Source organism: Taeniopygia guttata, chromosome 4 (assembly GCF_048771995.1).
Source record: "Taeniopygia guttata chromosome 4, bTaeGut7.mat, whole genome shotgun sequence".
Classification (NCBI taxonomy): Eukaryota; Metazoa; Chordata; class Aves; order Passeriformes; family Estrildidae; genus Taeniopygia; species Taeniopygia guttata.
The window spans coordinates 8933297-8940750 of record NC_133028.1 but is presented as its reverse complement, the minus strand read 5'-3'; positions in this window follow the sequence as shown (position 1 = coordinate 8940750).

Below are 7454 nucleotides of genomic sequence, written 5' to 3'. Positions count from 1 at the left end.
ATTAGGTCATGTTTTTGTTATTTTTACCCAGAGGAATTGAGCTAGGGCGTGGTAGGGAAATAGTGAAAGTTTATTTTCCGTGGAAAACGATGAAACCCACATGGAAAGTCAAAAGCACGCTGGCACCTATGCTGTGCAAATCCTTGGCGTACAGCAGCTCTGCTTTCCATTGTGTAAGAATGTGCATATCTATTTACTGTGCTGAGTTCCAGGCAGCACTGATACATTCAGAGGGCACAATAGCATCTCAATTAGGCTACAAGCATCAGTTCAGTGCATTTTGTGTATATAGTTACTGGTAGATTATAGACTTAATAGATATTTCTTCTAACTGGCACAGGGAGCACCAAAGAGCTCAAAAGCTGTTTTGAAATAAATCTCCCCTAACGCATCTGCTCATGAAAGTTATGGTCCTTTAATCTGTCTCTGATATACTGAACTTCTTCCATGTGCTCGTTGTTGCTGATTTACAGTTCTTGCAGGTGCATTCAGGGCTCACAAAAAAGTCCAACAAAGCAGATGAGGGTGAAGGGAAAGAGGCTGCTGCAAGCAAGGGCTGCATCCCCTGCCTGGAAGCACTTACTGTGCTCAGCCTGGGGTACATCACACCGTGCCGTGGGCTGTGCCCGTGCAGCAGCTCTGGGGATGAGAAGATGCCCTGCCCGGTTCCTGGTGGGATACTGCCAGTCTCCCTTGGGCACCTGGCTGCCCACGCAGGACTGGGGTGCTCCTGTTCCACTGGGAAGTGTGAGACCTCAAATCCTGCGCTCAGTTTTGGGCCCATCACTACGAGACAGACACTGAGGGGTGGAAGCATGAGCAGAGGAGGGCAAGGAGGCTGGAGAAGGGTCTGGAGCTCCAGTCCTGTAAGGAGCAGCTGCTGGCACTGGGGCTGTTCAGCCCATCCCTTGACTGTCCGTGTCAGACCAGTGAAGGAACCTGACCCCTCCTCTGTGGCCATCTCCAGGTTGTGGAGGCACAGGCACAGACTGTCACTGCTGCAGGGAGCTGCGGCAGCAACGCTGACATATTTCCTCTGAGGATGCAGACACTGTACTATTCATCTTTAAGAGTCTTGAAACATCAGGATAACCTCAGAGGGGGCTTGGGAACCCTGAGAAGGGCATGAGAGAGGTGGAAGTATTTCCCTGTGTGGTGGAGGGAAGCTTGGAGTAGATGCAAACCTGCAGCACCTTGCTGTGGATGTGACTTGGGCTGACAAAATGCAATTACTGGATCTGGCATTTCTCCAGGACTCCAGGATTAATGTTCTGATTCACATGAAACCTATTACCTCCCCATAAATACCCAACAACATTTTAAAGAGTTAATTTATTTTCCTCTCCTCTTCTCTTCTTATGCAATTTGCATTATCTGTTGCTAAATATATGATGGCATGCTTTACCCCAATTCACCACTTCAAAGACCTCCACACAGCAATTTCATAAGTAAATCACTACTTGATCTTATAACTCAAGTATATAGTATCAACCACAGGAATTTTATTTCAGTCCAAATCACCATGCTTTTGAAAGTTAATATCCATTATTTTCCTCTAGTAGTTTCATTTGCTCTACAGCAGAAGGGGAAAAAATATTTCTGTCTAGCTGAAGCTATTAGGTGGAGATCTGTTTAATGGAGACATCCCAATGCTGCCTGTTAATCTCTTCTCTGGAGTTGAGGTCATTTGAAAAATATGAGTGTTTACTTTGTTCACCTCTCTAATCTGAGCCATAATTTTTTTTCCTCACAGGCCCTGGAGCACACAGAGATGATCATTGTTTAAGCACATCAGGTACCTTTCCTCCAAGGCAAAAATATGATGTAAATTTATTATTCAGGGATCCTCAATTTCTTGCTGGCCCACGGGTGACCGATGTGGTGGTGTGCACAATAGCACCAGTGACCACCTTCTGTGTCAGGCAAATCAATACATCTTCCCATCTTTTCACCCTTTTATAACACCAGCTGGCCTTGTACCAACCAAATGTGCTAGCAATCATCAAATTTCCTGGGAAAAAAAGCTTTGGAGGTGGTCCTCAGTTCTGAAAAGGGTCTGGTCTTTGCCTCTTCAAGTAGCAGTGCCAATATTTTATGCTGCTGGCAGACTCTTGTCCTTTCTCCAGCCAGAAAATGGGGAAAATGGCTCGTCTGGCCCCTGCCCCTGGACTGCTCCACGCTGAAGTGCACCTGGCAAAGTCACAATTAGCTCACAAGTGGCCAAGCTGCCCAGAGGCAAACGCTGCCTCACCAGTCACCACTTAGAAGGGTGCTCAGCTGCCTGACAGAGAAATTAACTATGACAACAAAATTAATGTGAATTAAAATCAGCATGAATTGAAACAAATCTGAGCTAGGAGGGGAGGGATTCCTCTCTTGGCACAGCACAGGAGCTCACAAAGGTCCATGTACTTTGGTGTGGGGAGGTCAGCAAGAGCTGCATGTCGTGTATCAGTGTCATGCACTGATTTATGATCACAATCATAAATAAAAGTGTTTTTCAAGAAAATACTTAGCTCTTGAAGAAAAATATTTTCTGGTTTTGACGATTCTTTGTAATTATTGATTTCTAGGCTGCCCAGAAAACCCTGAGAGGGGCCTTATTTACTTTTCATTGAAATATGTTCAAGATTTTTTTCTTCAGCAAGAGGCAGGAAGCTCTTTTCCTCGTTGATGAGTGAGGTGTCCAACCAAGAGGGGCAGCATTAAGAGCACGAGTGGCCAACACTATGCTACGAGATTGCCTCCCCAAATGTCCCTTCGGGGCTTGCACAAGACTGCATTTGTTCCAATCTGCTGAAGATGAGGAGAGGCAAGTTTTGCCTCGATCCACAGCTGCAGAAAGGAATCAGGTTCTAAACATACCCAAAAGAAAGATTAAAACACAAACAGGGTTAAATGTTGGTATTGTAAGTGGTAATTCAACTCTATTTTTTCATAAAAGAGGAGGGAAAGAGAGAAAATAGTAAGGTGGGAAAATGCCACAAGAAGCAGAGGAAGGGGGTTCCCAGCACCATGGGCCCAGCATTGGTTCACAGAGCTGCAGGGAAGATCTGTGCTGGGTGTGATGCCAGACCAGCAGGTGAGGCAGGGCAGCAGCAGCACAGACAGCAAAGACTCCAACACTTTGTAGATTTTGCAGCAGCCTCTGTGTCAGCTTGGGCACTTTTCGTGGAGGGGTTTGAGAGTGGAAACCTCATGTCCCCCTCACAGCAACAGCACGTCAGTGGAGAAGTTCCTTGCTCCCTCAAAGTTCACTGGCTGCTCATTGGTATCCAGGCAAAGTTCACCTGATGTATCCAAGTGTTCCTTGTTTGTTTACCTGAAGTATCAACCACAAGGCCTTTTAATGACCTCACATGGCCTAATTTCCTAAAATTAAGTGGTTCAAATATTTAACTTTTGAACTTCCGTCTTCAAAGAGGCAATGGAGAAACACTGCTTGCTTTTTACTGGCTCACTACAGCCCTTCTCCCTTTCCAGCACTGGACACTTCCAAGGGTTGGGAAGCTCCTGACAGGGTTCCAGCAGGCTCCACTGCTGAATGCAAACTGCCCTTCTGTGAGCTGTGTGTTTTTCTGTCCATCTGAACACCCATGTGTTAGTCAGAGGTTTCTCCTCTTGTCTCACGTGTTAAACCTAAAAAAGGGAAGATACTGGTGAGATGCCTGGCTCACAGCTTAATGCTGAAGGGGAGAACCCCAACTACACATTTTAATGTTTGCTTTAATAATCTTTAATAATCATTTCCCTCTTACTGGGCCTGTCACTGCAATAAATTTCAATATGCTAAACACTTGAGTTAAATAGTCTCTAATAGTTCCCTTGTTAGGCTGAATAAAAGTCAGATTTCTTCACTATGTCCCACCAAGATCCCTAATCATCTCCATTGTTTTCCTCTTGGCTTCTTTAGTATTAACAGTATGCAGTTTAAACAGGAACTGCCAGCTTCCTCATCAACTTTAATAACAAGTGTTTAATAATTGCAGGTGTAATTATTCACAGCACTGACAAAATTTGCTATTCACCACTAATTTCTTCAAATTACTGAATGCATAAAGCAAAAATAGACTAGTTAGAAAGACATTCATTTTTAATCATTTTCATTATCGTTGTTTAATGAACAAAATCTGCAACTCAGCGTTCCAACAATGTTTCAACAAAATATAAAAAGAAAGCCAGCAGGATTCTGGGTTGCATCAACAAGGGCATCACCAACAAAGATAAATATGTCATTATCCCACTTGTCAAGCCACACCTGGAACACAATGTTCAGTTTTGGTCCCCACTACACAAAAATGATATGGACAGGCTGGAGAGGGTCCAGAGAAGGGTCAGGAAGGGATCAGAGAATTGGGAAGCCATCCATAACAGAAAAGGCTGGGAGAACTGGGTTTGTACAGCCTTGGGAAAAGAAGGCTTAGAGGAGACCTTATTGCCACTTCCCAGCATTTAAGGGTTGGCTACAAAGAAGATGGAGAGTCCCTTTTTACAAAGAGTCACATGGAAAAGAGGGGTGGTAACAGGTACAAGTTACTCCTGGTGAGATTGGACAAAAAAGGAAAAATTTTTCACACATAGAACAGTCAGTCATGGGGATAAACTCCCCAGACATGCAGGGAACTGCCCAACACTTGACATTTTTAAGATTCAGGGGGACAGGGTGCTAGGCCATCTTGTCTAGACAATGCTTTTGCCAAGAAAGGTTGGACCAGGGTTCCTTCCAAGCTGGCACTATACCATAAGAAGAATAAAGATAATGGTGACTTACGTGCACACATGCTTTGGACTTGGCTAGAAACACTTATGCCAGACCTCTCTCAGGGTGTGTGCCCAGACCAAGATGGTGCAGTACCAGCCAACATTGTACTTGCTCACCTTGGTTTTATCCTATTTGTAAGTTTTGATTAATCCCACAGCCAGAAATCAGGGAGACATGGCACAAAGCCCCACACAAAGGACTGGCATAAACCCAGATCTCCCGTGTGCTGTCACTTCCTCCTGTCTCTGAGGTCAGTGCATCCCAGAGGACATTTCCCACATTTTCCCACCTGGCACAAAACCCTTTTCCAGAAGAAATCTGGCAGCGGGGGCAGCTTCCCACGTCACTCCGGGCATGTCAGTGCTGGATGGTCTCTCCCATGGGAGCTTGGCTGCAGCATGAGGTAGGAGCAACATTACTGAGCTTGGTGATGTGAGCTCCTGCCTGTCCAGGAACCAGCCAAAGCTGCACTGCCAGACACCAGGTGTGTCCCAGCAACAGCCTCAAACTCTTCCTGTGTGTTGGACCTAACCTAAATCAGACACAAAGCATTTTCTATCCTAGTGAGCTGCCTTGTGTCCTGGTCTGGCTTGCCATAATTCTGTCTGGGCATCACTATGGTAGGGAATGAGGGATGAGGACACAAGCCCAGGACCACAAGGTATTTCCCAGCCTACGAACACGAGACCTTATGCAAGGGATGTTTTAGATATTAAGGATACAGCCTTGTGGATATTTGCAATTTCAGATGTGAAAGCCCAGAGGGATGACTGAAGAGGTTAGACTTGGTCTCACTCTTGTCCAGGATATCCAAGCATTGCAAGTCCATCTGTAAAATCAGTGTGTAGGATAGGTAAATACATAAACACTTGTTTTCAAAACAATGTCTAAAAAGCTTTTTCCAGGTGTCCTAACAGATGCAAAACAATACTAAAACCAATAAAATCCTATAAAATATCTAGGTAGCAATGTTGAGGTGTAACGAGTATATACAGCTTTCCTGCCTGTTTTTTATAGCAAACTCTTTCTACTTCCCTTGCATTTCCAAGGAGATGCTATGCACACAACACAATTATTTCATTCATTTCTTTAGATGAGTAGGTACTGCCCTGCTGTGGCTCAGTGAAACCCCATTGCTGTCAGAGGGAGTGGCAGGTTCACAGCAGATCCAAGGACAGCAGCCTTTCCCCCTGGCATCCCTGAGCACAGGGCAAACACCAGCCCTGCTTCCTCAGGGAAGGAGGGTCCAAAGGCTCTGCCTGAGTTCATGCCTGGGACCCTGGTGGCATTTATGAAATCCCCAGCCTCCAACACTGCTTGAATTGCTCGTCTCTGCTTCCCTCCAAAAACAGCTTTGAGGGATAATTTGCAGCTCCTGCAGATGGCTGTAAAAGTTTATGCGACTGGCTGATTTTTGCTGTTCAAATAAAATTAATAATAAAAAAATAAATTTTAGGGTCCAAGCACCTCCATCTGGAAGTCCCCTTTCTTTCTGAATGATGTTGACAGTGGCTGAGCAGCACTTTGTTCCATGCAATGCTCTCTGCCTTCAGATATGAGAGGTGGGAGAAGACAAAAATAAAAGGAACGCCGATGGCAAGTCTAACAAAACGTCTCTACAGACTGAGAACCCTCGGAATGCCCAAAGCACTTCAAATATTTTTTAGGCAGAAGTGTCAGAAAATCAGTCTTTTGTGAGCATTTCTTCTAATTAGCTCTTTGCAATTCATGAGGCCTCGTGTTGAGCAGACAGCTCCTTCCCAGTGGAGTCCTGGCTGCTCCTGCAGCCCCGCGCTCCATTTGCTCAGCTAAGGGGAGTTAATGCTTCAATATGCAGCAGGCATGTTCTTAAATGTTGAAAGACTTAAACAAATTGTAGCCATCCTATAATTTGGCAGGTTAGAAAAGAAGCTTTTAAAGAGCCTTGTAAAACGAATGACTTAAACCTTCACCCCAGGCTATTTTTAAAATTCATTTGTCTGCAATCCAGCAAGAAGGAAGGCACAAATATATGCATGATCCATGTCTAAAATTTTGATTTTTGAATTAGTTAGAAATACACTTCAATCTTTGTGGCAACTAATAAATTATTTGGGGAAATGGTGTTGTAATACTGATCATGAAAATAGCCACAGTTTCATACCCTTCCTCTGCTGAGCAAGGCTTGAAATTAGATGTGTGGAGGAATTTTTGGCAAAGGAAAGAAGCCATGGCACACCACCTCCTTGCAACAGAGTTTTAATGACTAACTTTTGTGTTCCTTTGCACTGCAATATATGTGCTTTTAATCACAATAATCATGAATTACCCACTTGTGATGATGCTGCAAATCAAGAGATGCAAAAAGACTATGAAGAAGTTTACATAAAGAAAATAATGCTGATCTATCTATCCCATCCCATAAGGCACTAAGTGGGATGAACTACTGCTAGAGAAAGCAGAGGCCCTTCTCTTTCCCCAGGAAGCAAAAAGATTCCCTTACTATGTATGTATGCATTTGGTGTACTGCCTGTGAAAAAAGTTCCCACATAAAGAATTAGAATGTGTTTAAAATTGACATCTGTAAGTGCTCATATAGACACACCTCTATGACCATTAATCCCTTGACCTCTGTAACCTCTGCATTAAATCAATATCATAATCTGTTGTTTTTCTGTGTAAGACTTTTAATGCTAGTATCTTCTTCATGAAA